Source organism: Aulostomus chinensis, chromosome 9 (genome assembly GCF_037954235.1).
Source record: "Aulostomus chinensis isolate RoL2024-O1b breed Wild chromosome 9, RoL_Achi_v1.0, whole genome shotgun sequence".
Classification (NCBI taxonomy): Eukaryota; Metazoa; Chordata; class Actinopteri; order Syngnathiformes; family Aulostomidae; genus Aulostomus; species Aulostomus chinensis.
The window spans coordinates 30,050,287-30,073,782 of NC_141328.1; the positions used below are offsets into that span (position 1 = coordinate 30,050,287).

General features: G+C 46.7%; 1 long non-coding RNA gene across 1 annotated transcript in view; it reads left to right on the forward strand.

The window, feature by feature from the left end:
* Positions 1-239: 239 nt before the first annotated feature.
* Positions 240-23,496, forward strand: part of LOC147256745 (uncharacterized) — a 110,593-nt gene continuing 87,336 nt past the window's right edge. Inside the window, exons 1-2 of the long non-coding RNA XR_015117773.1 lie at positions 240-322; positions 513-635. This is a non-coding gene — a long non-coding RNA (uncharacterized LOC147256745). The remainder of the gene's footprint in view (positions 323-512; positions 636-23,496) is intronic.

Here is a 23,496-nt window from a genome sequence, read left to right on the forward strand (position 1 = left end):
TACACAAAACACACACTAGTGTAATTGCAGACTTCAAATGCATTGTTTCTGGGGCTTTTAGTGTACCGGTGAGGAACATAAAGGCATTTTATGAGCCATGGCCCACTTTCAAAGCTTTGTCTGCAATAAATGCAGCTTTGATAGGAGAATAGTGACATGCTGCTGGGAGAAGGCTCTTTGTGACACGGTAAAATATAAAAATAGTTCTGTTGGCTCACTAATGTGGACATGCTGATGCCTTTTGTTCTGCCTGCTATTGTCTGTAACTGCAGGCAGATATGTGTGTCTGTGTGTGGGTGAGACGGCTGGTTCCATCTCGAAGGTAGCGCCATGTTAACATACTTACATGTCTGTATGCTTTGTGTTACTGCTTTAGTGGGCCTGCCGAGCTGCTTCCCACGACTTGTCCTCTGGTTTTTCACCTGTTAGAGATTATATTAGTCACTGGGTGTCTGTTGTTATGCGAACGTGTCTGTCTGTGTTTGTGTCTGTCTCAATCTCTGTCTGTCCAGCGATCATGGCTGCCAGTGGCTGGCTTGGTTTCCCCCCGAATGCTAACAGCAGTGATCAGTCTGTGGACCATGTGAACAGACAGTCAGACTCTACAGTGGAAACAAACACTTTGCCTCGGAGCGGTAAGTGCACATGTGTCCGTCCGTCTGTGTGAGAGATCATATGTGTGTGTTTGCGTGGTGTCTGTGTCATCAAAGCAATCTGGTTTTAATGACCTTGGGATATTGTCCAGCATGTAATTCAGACAGGCAGGAATGTGTTTGCTGCCAGTGAGTGTTAGTGCGCATGCATGTGTGTGTTGGTTCGTCTGTTGGTCTGCATCCAGCCAGTCTTGAAGTGTCTTTGGTTCCTGTGGGGACTGGCGTGATTGTAACTAACCCTCTGGTTGTTTGAAAATCAATCACAGGTCCTCAAACTCAGACCGAGCCTCTGACAGTGACTAGCAGTTTCCTGGAACATTCTGCTCCCCTTAAATAACCTCACATGGTTTCAATGACTTGGGCTCTGTCATCAGGCTGGTTGGCGTGTGATGATTTCGGGTGAATCCGTCTGCCCGAGGCATCTTGGACAATATAAAGTGCATTATTAAATCTCCTGGTCCTTCTTTTGGGCTCTGCAGTGTGTTTTGTGTAAGCTGGCAGTTGAGGAGGCTTGTTAGTGTTTGATGGTTCTGTGTAGATTTGGGGAGATTCGGTGCCGGCACCAGTCCCGCCCCCTCAGTCTCACTATGCGACCAGGACAGACTCACAATCACTCAGCTCTGACTTGTGACCACATGTATTTTTCCTCTCATATCTTAAAGTGCAGTGGTTCAGTGGTGGAGTTGGAAGTTTCAGTCGTCTCTTCTTATCTGTAAAGGAGAGACTGTCAGTGCCAATGAGATGCTGCCATCAGACAGCTGTGCTGCAGGGCTGCCCCGCTCACACCAGAGGTCAGCATCACCATGACTTCCCTTGGGACTTTTACTTTTACTAAGACTAACTGGTGTCTACCGGTTGCCTGGCAATCTCACGATGATGACAAGGTACCAGTTAGTGTGATGGGTACCATAATTTAAAGTTAAACTCTAAAATGTCAAGAAAAATGAGTGAAGAACAAGCATGCTAGTTTTAGTATTTCCCAGTCTACCGCTCATGTCAAAAGAACCGTAGATCCCCTTCACCTGGCTGTCGTCGGCGTGACAGGATCCCTGACAGACGGACGCGTGTCTGACAGCTGAAGTCTCAGTCGCCTCCCTCTTGTCTCGTGACTGGAACAGCGACAAACATTTTGGTCTGTATCAATCACTTTCACCCACATGCAGGAAATAAGGGCCGGTTTGACAAGTAACAGAATTTACTTCTCATTGTTTCAAATCGTGTTGATGAATGATTTTATCATCAAATTACAATAAACTGGTGAGGTGTTCATATATGCCTGAAAAAGTAAAGAAACAAGCATTGATTAGAAGGGACGTTGTTTCTGTTGTGCCGTAACCGTGGTTCAGCCAGGTTCCAGTATCTCCAGAACCACCAGGCAGGAATCCTGAGTGGAATAAATGCAGCGTTGACGATGGCGTGCTGCAGCTATGCTTGGGGCCGTTTCGTGGTGCGGACCTGGAAATAAAAGATCAGTCAGAACCATGATATCTTATAACTGACATCAGTTCCCTGAGAGCAGCAGATGGATTCATGCAGTCAGGTGGCTGAGCCTTGATTTAGGGCCTGGATGGCACCGTGTGATTGCCAGTGTTTACGTTCCTTTCATAAATGGTCAGGATGACCTCATTGAATACATATATGTTCTTCACCAATTATTTTTATTCCTAAAATAGATATGTAAATGTTTTCTTCATAAATACTCTAAGCAGTGTGTATGAGGGGAAAAATAACCTGAAATCAACAGGATTTGCCACCATATCATGTCCCTGACGTCTGTCCTCAGCAGTCGCAGCAACCCTGGCCAGCCAGAGCTGCTTGTCTGTTGCTGGTGGCTCCTGGGAATCTTTGCGGGTGAACATTGTATCTGGGGAGTGGGGCTTGGCTGAGAGGAGTCACCCTAAAAGCACGTTTTATTCTCCTGGCCTGTCGCTGCCTGTCGCCTCTTTTGGTTTTTGTTTAATGTTTCTTCTGACGAGCAGCATGTGCCTGTGTTTAGTTACTATTTCAGTGTGTCTGTCTGCATTTCCCCCTCTCTCATGCTCGCCCTCTCTTGCTCTTGATCTCTGCATTGATACGTGTGTGTGTGTGTGTGTGTGTGTGTGTGTGTGTGTGTGAGGGGGTGGGTGTGTGAGGGGGTTGGTGTTTTATCCCTGGAGAGATGAAAAGCCTAGGACCATATGTTGTGTAGCAGCAGACGATAGTACTGCTGCAGAGCTCAACTCAAGGATGGCCTGGTGGCTGAAGGCCACCTGGACCAGTTTCCTGCTTGGTTAGTTCGTCGCCATATTAGCATCTCACTGTTTCCCCCTTGCTTCAGGCCTTCAGCCTTTCTACTGCCTTCTGCTCCGGTCCACTCAGTTGTGCTTTCTATACTGTCTTTCTGCACCAACATTAATCAAACTTTAATAAACAGACGGTCATCATCCCGCCGCCGCCGCCTGTACTCGTCTGAACTCTCGGTGAGGTTGGCGCTCACATGCCATTTGTGTATGTGCAGAAATACGCACTGTAATATCACTTTTGTGTCCTCATGGAATTGAAACATTGAAGCCCACATGCCGCAAGGTGAACCTTGTGGTTTGGCTTGAATGGCTTGGCTTTTTACATTTTAGTTTTGCAGTCCTCATAAACCCTAATATTCCAAAACTTTGACTGTAACCTTGACAAGAAACAACATTTCAAGAAATTTGGGGAAAACAATCAACAACCTGGTCATTTTTGGGTTGGTGAGTTGTGGGGTATCAGTTGTGTGTCTCCTGGTGAGAGAGCGCTGGCAGCTATCTGTCCCTCCCCAGGCTTGTGGTGAAGGTTGTTTTGATGAGCAGCACCGTACATAGAAAGCTGATCATTCTATACTTTGGAGAATAACACAAGAGAAACACAACTGATCAGTCATTGCTACTCCTTGACTTTGAAATAATTAGTGCTGAAATACAGTATCGCTTTGCCGTGATGACCCCAATGTGTTATTTTGAACTCATCCCATTCTCAGTCAGGCACTGATTAATCCCAATTATACTCCTGTTCCAGCTCTTCATTGGTAAACTGCTCAAATCATTCATTTCTGCTCTTGTTACATAATAAATAGCTTCCAGGATCAGGAGAGAACCGATGATAAAACAACGGTTTGAGATAAAAATGATCAACACACGTTTTAATAAGTAATAATAAATATCATGTTTTTAAAAATATAGTGTCTCAGTAAAAGCCTGTGCACCCCATGGCTCATTTCATACTCATAGAGTTCTTGAGTCTATAGATGTGCCTGCAGACCCAAAAGAAACAGAAACCAAATTTTAAGCTTCAACAACAAACTCTGCCTTGGTATAGGAGCCTTCCTGTCTTCATGAGACACGAGACCCCAACCACACAGACCAGTATCATGAAATAGGGTTTGGATATCAAGCTAACAATTTGAAATCCCTATCTGGGATTTGCTTTGAATGTATCATTTACAGCCCGTGTTCATAGGTTCTGGAGAGGGGAAGGCCGATGATAGGGTAGAAAGCCACTAATCCTAAAAGTTCCCACTCGCATCGAAGCTCAGATTACATTGCAGTCTCCCCACAGTGGTTGCAAACAATCAAAACATAAGCCAACCATTTAATTTCACAAATACTTCTAAAACTCACATTTAAATCTCATGTAGTATCATGCACTGCTGTATACCAAAACTGACGGAATCAATTTAAGAGAAATACTGATTTCAGTCCAACAGAGTTTACATAATCAAAAGCAGCGCCGAGGCATTTGGAGTTTATTGAGACCAAAAAACCAAAGTATGCACAGAGGAGAGGACAAGCAAATACCAGCAGTGTGCAGAGAGGTTCTTGTTCATTTGCATGCACTTAATACATCGTGCTCAAACAAAAAGATGAACAGAGTAAAGCAGATCTGACACCACAGCGATGTGATTGTTCAGTGGTAAAAGTTCTGACTACGTTCACATGGAAAAAGAGGGTTTACAAAGCAGGTTTTAGGAGGAGTGGTTGAGTATAAGATTGTAGTCTCAAATGAAACGGTAGAAAAGGGTCTTTACCAGTGATGACCCACTCATGCGCAGGCTCATTTGTACATCTCTTTTATGAACTTCACTCATATTTTCATTTGTCAAAATGTTTTCTTTGGTACCAACGGAATCCCCGAGTGGTGCAAGTCACGTAAAACCAGTTACGCTGAGTGTTTGTGTGTCAGCCTCCAGAGGGACGTTCCTGGACACATGTCCCAGGGCCATGTGCTGCCTCGTACAGTGCCGGTAACTCCTGGCCCCTCTTTAGACCTCCTTGCTTTGAGGACATGTATGGGCATCCTGTTTCCTGTCTGGTGGTGCGTTCACAGCATGGCGCATTTCCACACTAGTGGCTTTCACCAGTTGCTTTCACTGCTCCCACTACCAAATAATGTGTTTCCATTGTTACTTGCTATTTTTGGAGTAAACGTGTAGACGCCAACCTAAATATTTTGTAGGAATATGAGTGAACTGTGCACAGACATCTCTGCATCTTCAGGTGTACTACGAGAGAACGATCGATACTGTCAGAAAAATCAGAACGAAGAAAGAGATGAAAGTGAAATTGACAGACAGGTGAGAGAGTAACAAGTTTAAAGCTAATTTGTGCTCTCTCTCTCTCTCTTTCTTGTCTCTGAAAGACTCCTTCCCCATCTGTCTGCACACACAAACACACACTGTCACACACACACTCTCACACATGCACTCACACACACAAACACACACACACTCTCTCTCTCTCACACACACACACACACACACACACACACACACACTCCTCCTCCATGTGGAGGTCATTTCAAAGGCAAGGTTTGGGCCAATCAACCTGAAGTTGTATAGCCCTAGTTGTGGCTGCCTGATTGAGAGTGACATTGACACGATTACGACAGACAAACTAGATTAAGAACGACATGGCGCTCCCTCCCTTCCTCCGTCTACCCTCTGTTCCCTCCCTCCTTGGGTCTTCTATGTTCTTGTAGTTTTTGAGTACAGTGCTGCGCTCCACTTTGCACACTGTTGCATACAGTATGAATGGAAACGATCGGGCGGCTGTCCTCCAGGGTCACTGCGGTCCATGACCTTAGCACCACTGCAGCTGTGTCTATCTGTGTGAGTGGCAGTATCTGTTATTGTCCAGTGGTGATGATGATGATGAGGATGAGGATGATGATGGCTACTTGATGACAACATTTACCATATATTGACCAGGTGTGGCAAAAAATATTGATCTGGCAATATATGTTTTATAATATTTTTTTCCCCATTAAATATCAAATTTCCAGCTCTTAATATCATTTCCCCCCTATAATAATTCTGGTTTTAGACGAATTGTAACTACAATGTGACATCCGCACCTCTGCTTCATTAGCTGCTTCGTTAGCTGCTTCGTTAGCTGCAGGTCCTGCAGTAGCGAATGTGTCAGTCACAGAAGCCGCCAGGCAGAAGCCAACATGGCAGACAAACTTAAAATGCCTGTTTCTCATCGGCGATATTTTAACACAGTGACTTGTGTTTTCAGCTCTATTTTTGATTTCTCAGCAAACTATGTCGATTATGTTAAAATATCGGGATATCTTGGTAGTGTCGTGGCACTGTGGTGGTACCACGGTGTGACCCGACATATCGTATTGTATGACATCATATGGTGAGGTCATTGCCATTGTCCACCGCTGATACTGCCCTGAAAGGTCTCAGTCAGATGTCATTAAAACTTGTCACTGTCAAACTTCAGCTGAGTGCCGCCCTCGGGCAGTCGCCCGTATTTGTCATGAAAATGTCATGTAGGGGACACTCAGGTTTGATGGCCTTGCTCTTGCTGCGCGTTTGACCCCTCCTACTTTTGTTCCTCCCCGTGGAGGCCAAGACTAGTTCCTCCCATTGGTGCCTCCTCAGTGGGTTGGGTCCGACATTGATAGTCCTTGGTCATGCTCTGGGCCCCTAGACCACTGGTTCATAGCATCAAGTTGGCACTGTAGAACATCTGGTTCCCTCGTCTGATGCCTGTCTCACAAAGTCCAGTGTAAAAATCCCCCTGGCTTCACATGGCAAAGGTAACTTTTACTTTTGGCCCACAAACACGCGGCAGCCCTGCAGCGCCCGAGTGAACGGTAACCATCTCTACAGCGTTCTGCCTCTGTCCCTTTCGTGGTTCCGTTGGGGGTGAGGATCAGTCTGTCTCTTGCCCCTCTCCTTCTCTGTCTCTTTTCCCTCAACTACTAAGGGCAGGACCCGCCCAATAGAGCCTGGTTCTGCTCCATGTTCCAGCCTGTTAAAATGTAGTTTTCATTGGGGCTGACTGAGTGTTCCGTCTCAGGTGTTTCATCTCAGGTGTTCCACCTCAGGTGTTCTGTCTCGGGTGATCCTTCTCAGGTGTTCCATCTCAGGTGTTCCTTCTGAGTTGTTTCATCTCAGGTGTTCCATCACAGGTGTTCCTTCTCAGTTGTTCCATCTCAGGTGTTCCTTCTCAGTTGTTTCATCTCAGATGTTCCATCTCAGGTGTTCCTTCTGAGTTGTTTCATCTCAGGTGTTCCATCTCAGGTGTTCTGTCTCAGGTGTTCCTTCTCAGTTGTTCCATCTCAGGTGTTCCTTCTCAGTTGTTTCATCTCAGGTGTTCCATCTCAGGTGTTCCTTCTCAGGTGTTCCCTCTCAGGTGTTCCCTCTCAGTTGTTTCATCTCAGATGTTCCATCTCAGGTGTTCCTTCTCAGTTGTTTCATCTCAGGTGTTCCATCTCAGGTGTTCCTTCTCAGTTGTTCCATCTCAGGTGTTCCTTCTCAGTTGTTTCATCTCAGATGTTCCATCTCAGGTGTTCCTTCTGAGTTGTTTCATCTCAGGTGTTCCATCTCAGGTGTTCTGTCTCAGGTGTTCCTTCTCAGTTGTTCCATCTCAGGTGTTCCTTCTCAGTTGTTTCATCTCAGGTGTTCCATCTCAGGTGTTTCATCTCAGGTGTTCCATCTCAGGTGTTCCTTCTCAGGTGTTCCCTCTCAGGTGTTCCCTCTCAGTTGTTTCATCTCAGATGTTCCATCTCAGGTGTTCCTTCTCAGTTGTTTCATCTCAGGTGTTCCATCTCAGGTGTTCCTTCTCAGTTGTTTCATCTCAGGTGTTCCATCTCAGGTGTTCCTTCACAGTTGTTTCATCTCAGATGTTCCATCTCAGGTGTTCCTTCTCAGTTGTTTCATCTCAGGTCTTCCATCTCAGGTGTTCTGTCTCAGGTGTTCCTTCTCAGTTGTGCCATCTCAGGTGTTCCTTCTCAGTTGTTCCGTCTCAGGTGTTCCTTCTCAGTTGTTTCATCTCAGGTCTTCCATCTCTGGTGTTCTGTCTCAGGTCTTCCTTCTTAGTTGTTTCATCTCAGAGGTTCCATCTCAGGTGTTCCATCTCAGGTGTTCCTTCTCAGTTGTTCCATCTCAGGTGTTCCTTCTCAGTTGTTTCATCTCAGATGTTCCATCTCAGGTGTTCGAGCGAGCGAGCGAGCTGTTTGGTATGAAGTCATTCAAAGGGTGTGCTTCTCGACCAGGTACAGGACACTGGGAGAACGTTGTGTGGACTGGTGTGCTACTGTATTGACTGGACTCATCAGTGGGTGCAGAGGCAGGGGAACTTGTTGCTGCTGGACCCTAAAGAGGACACTCTCTTCTCCCTGCTCCGGTTCCAGGTCCACACTGGTTTTCCTGGAGGAAACCACTTCTCCGTGCGTCGTGCTTTCAGTCGTGTTCTTGTTTAATCACGTGTTTTGAAAAATATGCTTACACGTCATATGTAAATATGTGATTTGATAGCACGTGTATTGAGCCATACCTGTGTTTACATCTATGTTGTGTGTCTGCCCTTGCTTTACTGTGTGTGTGTGTGTGTGTGTGTGTCTGTGTGTGTGTGTGTGTGTGTGTGTGTGTGTGTGTGAGCCATGACAGACAGTGGGTGGGTCTGATCTAATAAGTGTTCATCTCATTTCAGAGCTTCCTCCTCACCTCCTCTCCTCAACTCTGTCTGCATCGGGGCCAGATTAGCTTAATGAAGTCCCAGCCAGTCACTTTCCCTCGCCATGTCTCTCCACCTCTGCACAGCTTCCTTCCCAGGATGCTGCTCTGGAGCTGGGAGGGCGTAGAATCAGGGAAATCATTTCTTGTGGATTTATACAAATTCTTGTATACATCAGATGAACTCAACGGAAGCCACGTGATGTGAGGTCGAATGCAACACAGTTTTTGAGTCACATTGATCCCGTGGTGATTGACCTCTGATCTCTGGCTCTTTTAGCTGGCCCTCAGGGGCCGGACCAATATTCACCATCAGCCTCTTCCAATCTAATCACTGTTTCACATAATACCACTGAGTGCTATTAACTTACCATCAGCTTATGGACAAGCTTGGAACAACGCACACACACACACACACACACACACACACACACACACACACACACACACACAATGTTGTGCTGACTATCACGCTGTGATAAAATAAATGCAACCGTGGGTTCAGGCTGCTGGCAGGTAGATTTTCCTCCTGTTGTGGAAGAAAGGGAAGCGTGGGGGGCTGAAGACGCCCTACCAATTACAGCTGTACGTTCCTTGAGGTGAGACGTTGTTGTCATACATCACGATCTCTCAGCAGAACATGACTCCACAACAGCTTTCATTGATTTGTCATAAGCGTGTGAGCATTGGCATGGCCACACCAACATCCTTCGTTCATGTGTTCATCCTAAACACCTCATGTGTGTTTTACAGCCTAATTCGGAGCCACTAATCCCTCTCCGTGTTCTGAAGGTCTCCATTACTGATCGCATCGTTGCAGTGGTTTTAGTTCCCCTTGAGGGCCGGAGGGAAGAACCCCATCCTGCTCCTCCTCCCTCATCCATCTGTGATGGTCAATACTCCGTGATGGACCGCGCGTAGGGGCGGGTCAGGGTGGAACCTCCAGTGATGGGGTCGGTGTGTGTGTGTGTGTGTGTGTGTGTGTGTGTGTGTGTGTGAGTCTTTGGATGTGTGTTGTGTTTGTGTGGATGTGTGAGTGTTTGGGTGTGTGTGTGCATGGAAGTTTGTGTATGTGTGCACATGGATGTGTGTTTGTGTGTGTGTGCGCATGAATGTGTGTGTACGTGTGTTTGTGTATGTGTGCGCATGGATGTGTGTGTATGTGCATGGATGTGTGTGTGTACACATGGATGTGTGTGTGCGTGTACACATGGATGTGTGTGTGTGTGCGCATGAATGTGTGTGTATGTGTGTTTGTGTATGTGTGCGCATGGGTGTGTGTGTATGTGCATGGATGTGTGTGTGTACACATGGATGTGTGTGTGCGTATGTGCACGCTTGGATGTATGTGTGTTTGTGTATGTGTGCGCATGGATGTGTGTGTGCTTGGATGTTTGTGTATGTGTGCGCATGGATGTGTGTGTGTGTGTGTGTACACATGGATGTGTGTGTGTGCGCATGGATATGTGTGTGCTTGGATGTGTGTGTATGTGTGTTTGTGTATGTGTGCGCATGGATATGTGTGTGCTTGGATGTGTGTGTATGTGTGTTTGTGTATGTGTGCGCATGGATGTGTGTGTGTACACATGGATGTGTGTGTGTGCGCATGGATATGTGTGTGTGCGTGTGCGCATGGATGTGTGTGTGTGTGTACACATGGATGTGTGTGTGTGCGCATGGATATGTGTGTGTGCGTGTGCGCATGGATGTGTGTGTGTGTGTGTGTACACATGGATGTGTGTGTGTGTGTGTGCATGGATGTGTGCGTGCGTATGTGCACGCTTGGATGTGTGTGTATGTGCATGGATGTGTGTGTGCTTGGATGTTTGTGTCTGTGTGCGCATGGATGTGTGTGTGTACACATGGATGTGTGTGTGTGCGCATGGATATGTGTGTGCTTGGATGTGTGTGTGTATGTGTGTTTGTGTATGTGTGCGCATGGATGTGTGTGTGTACACATGGATGTGTGTGTGTGCGCATGGATATGTGTGTGTGCGTGTGCGCATGGATGTGTGTGTGTGTGTACACATGGATGTGTGTGTGTGCGCATGGATATGTGTGTGTGCGTGTGCGCATGGATGTGTGTGTGTGTGTACACATGGATGTGTGTGTGTGTGTGCATGGATGTGTGCGTGCGTATGTGCACGCTTGGATGTGTGTGTATGTGCATGGATGTGTGTGTGTACACATGGATGTGTGTGTGCGTGTGCGCATGGATGTGTGCGTGTACACATGGATGTGTGTGTGCGCATGAATGTGTGTGTATGTGTGTTTGTGTATGTGTGCGCATGGGTGTGTGTGTATGTGCATGGATGTGTGTGTGGACACATGGATGTGTGTGTGCGTACGGATGTGTGTGTGTACACATGGATGTGTGTGTGCGTATGTGCACGCTTGGATGTATGTGTGTTTGTGTATGTGTGCGCATGGATGTGTGTGTGCTTGGATGTTTGTGTATGTGTGCGCATGGATGTGTGTGTGTACACATGGATGTGTGTGTGTGCGCATGGATATGTGTGTGCTTGGATGTGTGTGTGTATGTGTGTTTGTGTATGTGTGCGCATGGATGTGTGTGTGTACACATGGATGTGTGTGTGTGTGCGCATGGATATGTGTGTGTGCGTGTGCGCATGGATGTGTGTGTGTGTGTACACATGGATGTGTGTGGATGTGTGCGTGCGTATGTGCACGCTTGGATGTGTGTGTATGTGTGTGTGTGCACATGGGTGTGTGTGTGTGTGCGTGTGTGTGTGTGTGTGTGTGCGCACGCCTCTTCAGTCTCTTCTCATTCGCTGCTCCTACTCATACCTACTCACCCGCGCCAGCTCGTCCTGAAGGTGTTGGGGTGTAGTTTCCTCTGCTGCGCCGGTGCTGCTGGCAGCTGCTGCTCATCCGTCTCCAGCAGCATGCAGCCCCCTTGTGCATCATTTTTAAGAAGGTGTCATACAAGCTCACTCAAGCTGCTTGGAAGGACACGAGCCGACTGAGGAGCAGTTTAGTGAGGAAGCTACAGACCATTGTGGACAAAAGCTGTGTCCCCGAACACTGATTTTTATTTCCATTTCTTCTTTCTCTTGGTCAGAGGTTAGGGTTACTGGAGCAGTATTTAGCGTGAATCTTCTGTGTGTGTGTGCTGTGAGGTCTCTTTCATCCTGGCCCGTCCCAGGGGACAGCAGTCATGGTGGGCATGCACTCTGGTCCATAACTTCTTTGATAATCTTCCCTAATTGGTCTGAGTTGCATTCTCATGAGAAAGCTAATTAAAACAAAGTGTTGAAGGGGAAAATAACAAAATAATTGTGTGTGTGTGTGTGTATGTGCGCGCGTGGCGCACCAATATCTGTTGATGATCACATTTCAGTGAAGCTGTATTTGTTTACTAAAACTTGACTTGCGGTTCTCCTGCGAGAGAATCACAAACTTTATTAGCGCGAGGGTGACGGCTCCTCTTTGAACACACAAGTATTATTCATGCGTGATTCTATGTGGTTGTTCATGTGTGTCTGCATGATATACATGGATGTGGGTCAGATGAAGAACATTTTTAATTCTTAACACTCCATTTTTGGCGTGTTTCTTGATTGGTACAGCTGCTGATTTGACCTGACCAACTGCATTTTTGTTACAGAATAAGAGACTGAGAAATTGATGGAAAGAATTCTGGGTAGAATCAGAGTGTCCATGTTGGTGCTGCCGCACCTCTTTGTCATGACTGTTCAATTTGTTCTCTTCTTCTACTTCTTCTCCTCCCTCATTTCCTTTTTCCATCACTGGCCATCTCCATTTACTTATTGAGCTGTTCTGTCATTGATCTGTCCATCGACTGGCCCTCTGATCCATCCTCCATCTGTCTACCACTGACAGACTTTTAATTGATGAGAGAGCAGGTCAAATTAAGCAATTAGGCCAAGTGGCGGAAAAAGAGACAGAGTGGCACGTCTTTTTCAGGTAGAAGGAACGAGGAAGAGGAGGGAAGAATGGGAAAAAGCAAGAGGGAGGATGTTGTGAAGGATAATGAATGCGGGAGGCATAGGCAGATGTGGAATGTTTACGCTTTTTCATTTTGGAATTTGAATGAATTTTTCATAGCTATTCATAAAAAATCCATCAATATTTCACCTGGGGAGAGTGAAGGAGAAAGAGAGGGAGAGAAAAAAGGACCCTTACAGAATGAGTTGTCATGAAAGTCCATTGAAGCAAACAGAGTCGCTGGAGAAGAAGAGAAGAGAGGGAGGGAGGAGGGATGTTTATGCCTAGGACACAAACACCTAGATGGAGATGGTGGGGTGGGGGTGAGAGGAAGGGATGGGGGGTACAACTAAAATGTCTGGGTGAGAATGAGAACGAGGGCTGGTGTGGTATCTGTCGGAGGTGTGTGTGTGTGTGTGTGTGTGTGTGTGTGTGTGTGTGATCATCTAGTCGAAGCGGCATCAACCTCCTGCTCTAACAGTAACAGCAGGAGTGGGGTTGTGTTAATTTTCACTTTGTTAAACCCCATTATGTGAGAGAAGCGTCTGATCCTTCCCATTAGCATACACTGGGACCAGACACCTGCGATGGGATTTCTGCTGTCTTATTGCTTTTTTTGTTTCAGCACAAAACTGGGATTCATGTGATTTGAGACACATAATCAACCAGAGGCTCCCCCTCTCGTACTTGATGCTTTGACTCAATAGAATGTAGATTTCTCGGTGTGCGTCAAGGCCATGTGTGGTCTGAAGGTGTTTAGCGCTCCCAATAAGTCCTGCGTCAGTGTCGGTAGATGTACTGGTCACACACCAGTGATCAGTGACCAGGCTTGACCCTCACAGCCCCTCGTTGAACTCTGTCCTCATCAGACTGTACCATTAAATCTACCTCAGGGGAGGTTAAGTGGGATGTCATTTGCATGAATTTATGCCAGCAGGCTGGTCAGTCATCTGTCCACAGGTAGTCAATTAAATATCTAATTAAGTGGGGAGGAGTTTGAATAATGTAGAGGTATTGACTGTTGGGCTTGGCTGGGTGGGAGGGAGGGAGCGAGGGGTGATGATCTAAATCAGAGCTGCAGCAGAGCGCTCTGGCCTGCTGTGGCAGCACCTGGTGCACAAGATTATCTCTACGATTGTTTCCAAGATTAAAACCGATTAAAAACTTGACAGCACTCGGAGAGCGAATACCTCTAAAACACCTATAGACAAACTCTCTGACCCTGATGAAACCTGATGTTCGCATCTTTGATGACGTGTTACTTGATGGAGTACCAGATCGTCTCAGGTTAGGTCAGTGACACCTTGGCCGACGGCTTACTGTGCAGACGGGGAGTCTCATTGAACGGTGTGGACGTGCTGAGGTGGCCATTGTGATATTTTGCTTCATGTAAATGGTTGAAATAGGACTCCACGTGCCGGGCTTACGTCACAGTCATGGCACCAACTTGTGATGACAGGAAGTCCAATGTAACAAACAGGATGTACAACATCATTATAAAACTGCATAGTCAGTGTGTGTTCTCCTGCACCACCTGGTGGATTCAGGAAGTGGTTGGTCCGCTCCAAACATCAGGACATCCACGGGGGCGCTGGCCGGCCTCGGCCCAGTGCGTGGGTGCTGCTCGCTTTCCTGTAGCTGTCAATCTCACCGCCTCATCCCTTACTGGTTTCTTCAGCATGAAATCTGTATTTCTTTCATTTCCTCACATGCTCATACAAGCTACATCGTGCTCATTGCACATGTGAATTTTATACAGTATTTTAACAAAATTACTTGAATGCAGGTCAAAGTGGCTCCATTTATGATCTTCCAACACAGCACGAGCTCACAAGAGTGGAGCCATGGATTATAACACATTAAATAAGCATACATTATGATTTAGTTAATACAATTTATTTATTTTATAAAAATAGAAATGTTTTTGAATAAACTTACTTTCAAACTCCCATATTACAGCATTTACACCTTTCCTGTGTGTGTGTTTACACATGAAAAAGAGCCACTGTCAGATGGTCCTGCACACCCGGCACGTTGACACGGAAAACCAGTACAGACGCAGGTGAATTAGAGCTGTTAATTAAATCAACATCATGTTTCTAAACAACAGCAACCGTTCGGCGTCTCTCTTAAGGACAAATGGTCTCTGTGGTCTCGCGTCCTTTGCACTTGGTGACAGTTGTTTATGAGAACCTTTTCACCTCACGCTGCCGTCTGTAACTTCAGTTGGTTCTGTGTGAAACAACAGCAGAAGCTGCCACAACAATGCGACGCTGCTGCTGCTGGAACAGATGCTGGAAAAACATATTTTGCATGTGTTTGTATCTGTGGTGGCAGTGTCACATTTACACAATGCCAACTGGCTTCATGCCAGTGTGATTTCTGAATTCAGTTTTTAAAGTGACCGTGACTGTAGATATGTTTCTGTTTATGTGGCGTCACAGTGGTTTAAACACAAAACTGCTGTTTTGATGGCAGTGAAACCACAGATGGCTCCAGATAACCGGTAATAGAAGAGGACTGCAGTCTCTTGTAGTCACAGAGACAGGCAACATGATTCTGTCCTGGTACTCTGGAGGATGGAGGGTTTGCAGACCAGACCAAGTGTTTTTAAGGAATTTGTGGCTATGGAAAATGAAGAGATAGGAATCAGCATGGAGCAGCGCAGCCACGAGGAGGGCCCTCAACTCAAATCTGTCTCGTTGCATCGGTAGAGGAAGGTCAAACCATGATCAAATACCACAATCCAGTTGTAGATGAAACTGAACAACCCTTCATGATTGGCTGTGGACTGGAATGGTGTGTTCTAAAAAAAAACTTCCAGAAAAGGCAAAACTCAGTTACTCTTTGGAACTTCTGATCTTGATGCATTTTCTATTTATCATGTCTATTGTTTTTTGAATGTGTGTTATTAGTCATACAAATGTCCAATAGTCAATATCCCATTTTAGAGAAACAACCCTTCAGTGGCTAATTTGCTTTATTAATTTATAGTTGCTGAACTCACTTGGAGGATTCACAGAATCCATCAAAGCCAGTTAATTCACTGCTGCACCCTACGTGGAAATAACTGTTTCATGTGCTTTGTTTTTTGATGCAGAGAATCTGAGAGACGGGCATATGGTGGGTTTGGTGCTGTGGCACAGCTGACTGCATCCGACATGACACACAGCACTGGGCCTGGGGGTGAGAGGAGAGCCCCTCCTTCCTTTCACTCATTTATAGTCGACATCTTTTCTCTTTGTTTTCCTGTTTTCTGTGTGAGTTAATTAGGCTCAATGAATCAGGCTTACTCCTACTGCTATCCGCCTCTTCAAAATGTCTCCCCCTTTCCCCCACCGACCCTCCCTCACCCCCTACTGGCTCCCTCCAGATGTGTTAATCAGTCCTCCCTGTTAACACATGATTCACCCCGTATGTCTTCTATAGCACAAGTCCTCCACTTGGGGGCCGTGATGAGTGTGTGTGTGTGTGTGTGTGTGTGTGTGTGTGAGAGAGAGAGAGAGAGAGAGAGAGAGAGAGAGAGAAAATCCACCAGGCCTTTCCAGGCTCTCTCCAAAGGGCTGCTGCTGTCGGCTCAAATCAACCTCCTCTCCCCATGAGTGAACACACTAATCCATTTGTGTATCTGAGTACATGTTGTGTGTGCGTGTGTATGTAAGCATGCTAATCCAGGGGAGGGCCCTGCCTAACACCCCATGAAAACACTCCATTCAACAGCAATTATAGGCAGGGGCCCTGGGCCCTGCACTACACTTCCACTGGGAGAGAAGGAGACAAAGGAGGGGAGGAGAGGAGGAAGATATGGGGGGGGGGGGGCACAGCTCAGCTCGGCTGAATGTTGTCTTTTCCAGGAGGGGCAGAAGGAATGGGCAGAATGTTTCAGAGTGGAAAGGGACACATTTTCTTCAAATTGTCCTCTAGTCAAATGTTAAAGTTCGTATGCCAGCTGATCAACAAATCCCTTCCTCCTGGAGAACCCATCTCAGAACCGTTCTCTCTCTATCCATACGTCCACCTGAGTATCACCAGGGAGGGAGCAGAGTCACAGTTAACAGTCTGGAGATGTTCTCTGTGGAACACAACATCTTCCTTCCATAAGAGTCCACCTCGTGTGTGTGTGTCTTGTTGCTCTTGCTCATGTAATCAGCAGCGAACAGTCATGTACAACACTAAATGTGTCAGTGAAGCACCACAAAAACAAAACGCACTGATTCAAGAATCCTTGTAAAAACTGACATCATGGCCCCAAAGAGGATTAACGTCACGGATGCAACTCAGCGTTGAGAGGCTCTGGTAAGAGGGAAACTCGTCACTGTCAGACTCACAAACCAAGTGAAATCTCTTGATGTGCACTTTAGAGTGAACCTGTATTAGCCTGATACTCCGTTAGGTCCTCACCTACAGACCCACTTCAGTCTCACAAATGAAAAATGTCCCTTCAATGTGACTTTAAAATACTAGAATTCCACCCTGTTAAACTACAGAAAGGGGACAAAAGTGCTGTAGGCAAGGAAAATACATTCCTGTTCTTCATGTCAGAGTCCAAACCACTGGTACAGGACTGATGCACAAACTGTAGCTTCCATTTTCTTGGCTCTATAATCAAACCATCCCAATGTTTCCAGAGATTTTCAACAAGGGGAGGATGATTGTAAGGAGGAGAGAGGAGTTTTTGATAGCGTTACGATTACTTTTGTCTGTTTTGTGGCCGATGGCGTGGGGATGAACAGGCACAGGAATAGGATGCTGGACGTGGTACACATTCAATAAGTTTGTTTGTCGTGTCAAAACCACCCATCAATTCAGCAATCGTTCAGGACAGTAGGAACATTACAAGCTAGCCATTAACGGGCCTTGAGCTGGCAGGAGAGGAAATACTCAACCCCATTTAACAGGATTCAGACTGGAAACCAGTGAAACGGAGCTTCATTCATGGGAGGAGTTCCCCAGGTTCTGGTGATACAGTGGAACACTGTGAAGCCCAGTTTAAGGAACCACATTTCTGGCACAAGATCACAAAAGGAATATTAGAAACACAATGTTCCCGTTACCAGGAAGGTGTGCTCCAGGAATATGTTCCCATCAGGAACTTGTAGTCATGACGCCGCACGTCGCAGCGTGACATGGACCTCAGGTGGTGTGTCACAAGCCATGTTTACAGCCATCATGGATGTATAAAAAGATCAATACAACACATATGATGATATAGAAACCATCCAGTTTGCACAGCAGTGTCGCTCTTTGCCTCACTTCACTTTTATTTTGAGTGCAATGTCAAAAACACAACAACAAATTAACGCATTCCATCCATCCATCGTCATCTTCCGCTTATTCCTACACATTAAGGGTCGCGGGGGGGGTGGAGCCTATCCCAGCGTCAACAGGCAAGAGGCGGGGTTCACCCTGGACAGGTCGCCAGTCCATCGCAGGGCCAACATAGAGAGACGAACAACCATTCACACTCACATTCACGCCTACAGTCAATTTAGAGAATCAATCAGCCTCGTCCCCAAATTGATGTCTTTGGATTGTAGGAGGAAGCTGGAGTACCAGAGAGAACCCACGCAGACACGGGGGGAACATGGAGACTCACCCAGAAAGATCCCGTGCTGCAGCCGGGACTCGAACCCGGAACCTTCTTGCTGTGAGGCCACAGTGCTGACCACTGCACCACCGTGCAGCCCATAAATTAACGCATTCGAAAAATATATTTTTGTTCAATTTTTAATAGCTCTGCGACATTATTATGAATGCTGAGTTATGGTCATTGTGTGGTGAGGGTCTTATGTCAACCACACCAATGTGGACTGCAGTCAACTTCTGCCTCACAGACCCAGAAAGCATAAACCTCCTCTGATCAGTAAATCTGGGTCATCCGCCATTCAATCAAGATGATTTCAACCTTTTACGACAAAGGAGTTAGATGACCACAAATTGTTCGACAGTGCTCAGGACCCAGGAGCTACAATTTGTAAAGGCTCCAAAACTTAATCACTCTTTCCAACAAGGACATTGTTATGTTTGTTTTTTAGGTATCCTGCTGACAAACTTAACGGACAAGCAGATCAGGTTTCCTCCTCGGTGGATGTCATAAAGCACAGAAGAAAGGAGGGAAGCCTCCAGCGGGTTTTTGAGAGATGAAAAAGGTTGAAACGTCCCTCTGTGCTTCTCATCTTTCCATTGAAGTTAATAGTTTTTTAGGTTATAAATCACCATTTGAGATCCTCCTCAAATTCATGGACCCCCAGTCTAATTATGTCTTACTGTGTGTACACGGATTTAAGTTTTTTGGAATATGGACTCATCACATAGAAAGTGTAAATATCACAAAGAGCAAGTCAAGTCAGGTTTATGTGTGGCACCAAACCCCAAACAAAGTTCTGTCCTGACTCTGTCCAAGTAGAGCAGGTCCAGCACCTCCCTCCTTCAATGAACCTCCACCCAACAATTCTCCATCAGCAGCACATCCTGCAACAGCAGCCACCAGAACCTTCCTTTACCAGCAGGAAGGTGGAGCAGATCCAGGATCAGTGGGGACGGAGAGAGAGCAGGAGAGCAGGACAGAGACAAAGACAGAGAATGGAGGACAGAGAGACAGAAGGAAAGAGAGGGACAGAGATAAAGAGAGAGAGAAAGGAGGAGAGACTGATGGACAGAGACAAAGACAGAGAATGGAGGAAGACAGAGAGACAGAAGGAGAGAGAGGGACAGAGATAAAGAGAGAGAAAGGAGGAGAGACTGATGGACAGACGGGGACGTGAGCAGGTGGAGCTACGGGTGGCAGCTGGAGCCTCTTCAGGTCTGGAGCCTCCTCCAGCAGCACCAGGATCTGGGATGAGGGGAGAAGAAGAGGAGTTAGTAACACGTCTGAGGACAGGAGGAGGAGAGAGAAGCCCAGTGCATCATGGGAGATCCCAGCAGTCTGAGCCTATAGCAGCAGATCTAAGGGCCAGCCTAAGCAGTCCTGACTATAAGCCTGATCAACAAGGAGGTCTTAAGTCTGCTCTTAAACCTAGAGAGGGGGTCTGGGTCCTGGACTCCCCTCCACAGGAGGGGAGCCTGATAGCTGAAGGCTCTGGCTCCATTCTACTGTTAGAACTCTAGGAACCAGCAGGAACCCTGCATCCTGGGAGTGAAGGGTTCTAGCTGGATCATAGGGGACTAGGAGCTCTGTCAGGGACAAAGGAGCCTGATTGTTGAGGACTTTGATGGTAGAAGAAGAATTTTAAATTCTGTTCTGAATCTGACAGGGAGCCATGCAGAGAAGCAGTCCAGGACAGACCTGGTCTCTGCTACCAGTTCTAGTCAGGTGGGCAGCAGCGTTCTGGACCAGCTGGAGAGTCTTTAGGGACTTATTAGTCCAGCCTGGTAGGAGGGAGGTGCAGTAATCCAGCCTGGAAGTGACAAAAGCAGGGACTAGTTTTTCTGCGTCTTCTTGAGCCAGGATGTGTCTGATCTTAGCGATGTTACGTAGATGGAAGAAGGCGTCCTGGAGATTTGTTGAATGTGGGAGTTAAAGGGTCCTGGTCAAAGAGAACTCCTACTTTCCTACGGTGGTGCTGGGGTCCAGGGTGGTGCCATCCAGGGTACCTGTCTCATCAGATCAGGTGGTGCTCAGGTGTTTGGGCCCAGCACAAGAACTTCAGTTTATCAGAGTTTAATAAAGGAAATGATGGTCCTCCATGTTTTCCTGTCCTTCAGACAGGCCTCCAGTTCAGTCAGCTGGTTTGTTCCATGAGGATCATTGATGAGTTCAGCTGAGTGTCGTCTGCATAGCAGTGAACATTAATGGAGTGTTTCCTGATCATGTGACCTAGAGGAAGCAGGTACAGGGTGAAGAGGACTGGTCCAAGCACAGAGCCTTGTGGAACACCTGAACTGACTGTAGTGGTCTCAGAGGAACCATCATTAACTGGTACCAACTGAGATGACCTGGAAAATATGACCTGAACCAGTTTAGTGTGGTTCCTTTAATACCAGTGACAGGTTCCAGTCTCTGTAGAAGGATATGGTGGTCAATGGTATCAAAGCTGCACTGAGATCTAATCAGACCAGCACATAGACCAGTCCCTCATCTGGTACCAGTAGGAGGTCACTGGTAACTCTGACTAGTTCTGTTTCTGTGCTAGGATGAACCTGGAACCTGACTGAATCCTCCAATCAGCTGTTGCTGTGGAGAAGTCACAGAGCTGTTTAGCAACTGCTTTCTCCAGAACCTTGGAGAGAAAAGGAAGATGTGATGTTGGTCTGTAGTTGGTAGAACTTCTGGATCCAGGCTTGTTTTTGAGGAGGGTTTAATACCTGCTACTTTAAAGGACTGAGGAACGGAACCAGATACCAGCGCCACATTGATCATATCTAAGAGGGAGGGGCTAACGAGGGGAGAGAGTCTTGGAGCAGCTTAGTTGGGATGGGGTCTAGGAGACAGGTGGAGGTTTAGAGGAGGACATTATTGAACTGAGCTCATGAAGGCTGATGGGAGAAAAACTATCCAAGTGTGTGTCTGGTCCTCCAGCTGCCTCTAAGGTTCTGGGTTCTAGGGGCCATGTTGTCAGCTGATGGCAGCAGGAGAAGAAGTTTCTCTCTAATCAGGAGAATTTTGTCATTAAAGAAGTCCATGAACTCTTTGCTGCCCAGGGAAACAGGACTACTTGGTTCAGCAGAGCTGTGGCTCTCTGTCAGTCTGGCTCCAGGACTGAAGAGGAACCTGGGTTGTTCTTGTGTTCCTCTATTAGTGCTGAGTAGTCGGCTGCTCTGGTTCTACTAAGGGCTTTCTTCTAGGTTCTAAGGCCATCTTGCCAGACTCCATGTGACTCCTCCAGTTTGGAGCAGCGCCATCTTCTCTCCAGTTTCTGGTTTCTTGTTGAAGCTGTCAGGTTCCAGAACCGTACCAAGGTGCTTGTTTCCTTGGATTCATAGTTTTCTGTTTTAGTGGGCCAGCAGAGTCCAGAGTTGTTGCTAAGGTGCCTGCTGCTCGATGGATAAAAGGATCAGTTTGGGAGGGACTAAGGTGGACAGCAGCGCCCTCTGTTACAGTGGGACATGACACTGAATTTAGCACCAATGGAACCACTTCCTTAAATCCAGGTGTGGCCTGATCAGACAAACATCTGGAAACTACAGTTTTCCTGAGTGGAGTGTAGTTGATCAGTCCAAATTCCAAAGTGCTTGATTGGTGGTCTGATAAAAGCGTTCTGTGGAAACACAACCAGATGTTCAGCTTCAGTTCCACATGTTAGGAGGAGGTGGAGGTGTGGTTGTGACAGTGAGGGGTTCATGGACAGACTGATGGACACCAGTTGAGTCTAGAATAGAGAGAAATGCAGTACCAGACTGTGGTTATCAACATCCTCATGAATACTGAAGTCTCCTCCAATCATGACTTGATCTGATTTAGAACTAAACTGATAGAAACTCTGAGGATTCAGATCAGAATCCAGAGTCAGGACCAGGAGGACGGTCCTCAATCATCAATCAGAGAGGCTGGAGAGTTTACAGGCTGGAGGAGACAAACTGAGAATCAGGCTTTCAGATGAATGGAAACTTCCTCTGGTTTGGGATTTATTCCTAAACTGGTGTCAACAATGGCAGCAGCGCCACCTCCTGGGCCAGAGCCTGGAGGAATGTGAGTGTTCCTGTGACTGGAGGAGTGGATTCATTCAGACTAGCATCCTCATCGTCACCAGCCAGGTTTCAGTGAGACTCAGCAGGTCAACACAACTGTCAGGTATCACTTCATTCACTGGTTCAGTTTTCAGCATCAGAGGGCTGATCTTCAATCGTCCTCATCTAATTCTGATATTCTGTTGAGTTAATTTAGTGGTTGTGTTAACTTTGATCAGGTTTTTCTGATTGACTCCTCTACAGTCGAACTGGAGTGAATAAACTGACGTGGTCCGGGGACAGACACAGTCTCTATGGGGGTGTGGGTGGGTAACTGCCCCCTAGTGGATGCGCAGAGAAGCGTGTAAGACAGCAGCTCTGCTTCCTGGTCTGAACTCTGGGTTCTCAGGGTTCTGGTTCTATTATAAACTGGGTCATATTTCTAGAAATGAATGCCGTCCCTCCTAATCAGACCAGGTCTCCCCCAGAAAGTTTTCCATTTATCAATGAAGCCCACGTGGTTTGCTGGACGCCACCTCGACAGCCAGTGGTTGAACGACGACATGCAGCTAAACATGTGGTCACTGGTCCAGAGACACTACAGAGTCCGACATGGTCCTCTCGACCTCCGACTGGCGTAGTCGGAGGTCACCAAAGCAGGATTCTGCTTCGGACTATGCTTCCTTCGGACAGTCACCCAGCCGCCCTGGTCCCCCAGTCGCTCAGGAGCTGCCGGGGGAGCGCTAGTTGGGACTAAGCTAGGCGCCAAGCTAAGGTGGTCTGCACCAGCTAACTGGGAGTGCCTAGCTGTAGTGGCTAATTGTTTGGCTTCATCAGTGCAGAGCCGCCGCAGGTCCAATTCAACCTCGCTAAGCCTGCAGGCAGTCACCAGAAATAATGAGTCCAACTAAATGGTGACCCATACATCTAAAGAGCCAACATTTATGTTTTACAGTGGGCCTCAGACATTGTGGGATGAAAAGAATTTTTTAAGGTTTTAAGGTCCAAACAAAATCCATATGTCTGGAAGAGGGACTCCAGTCTGACCATGTTACGTTTCACTGTAGCTGAGGAAATTTGACTTTATCTCTGATACGAGATCTTTGGGCTGTGGATGCAGGAGATGAAAGAAGAAGTTATCAGGCGTGAGAATTATGAGATTATGTCAAGAGTAGGAATGCAGTGAGGGAGTAAAGGGAGGCGAACAGCCATAGTGTGCAAAGTGCTGTTAAAGAAGGCAAATATAAAGGATATGAAGCAGAAAAGTGCAGAATGGTTTAGCAAGCA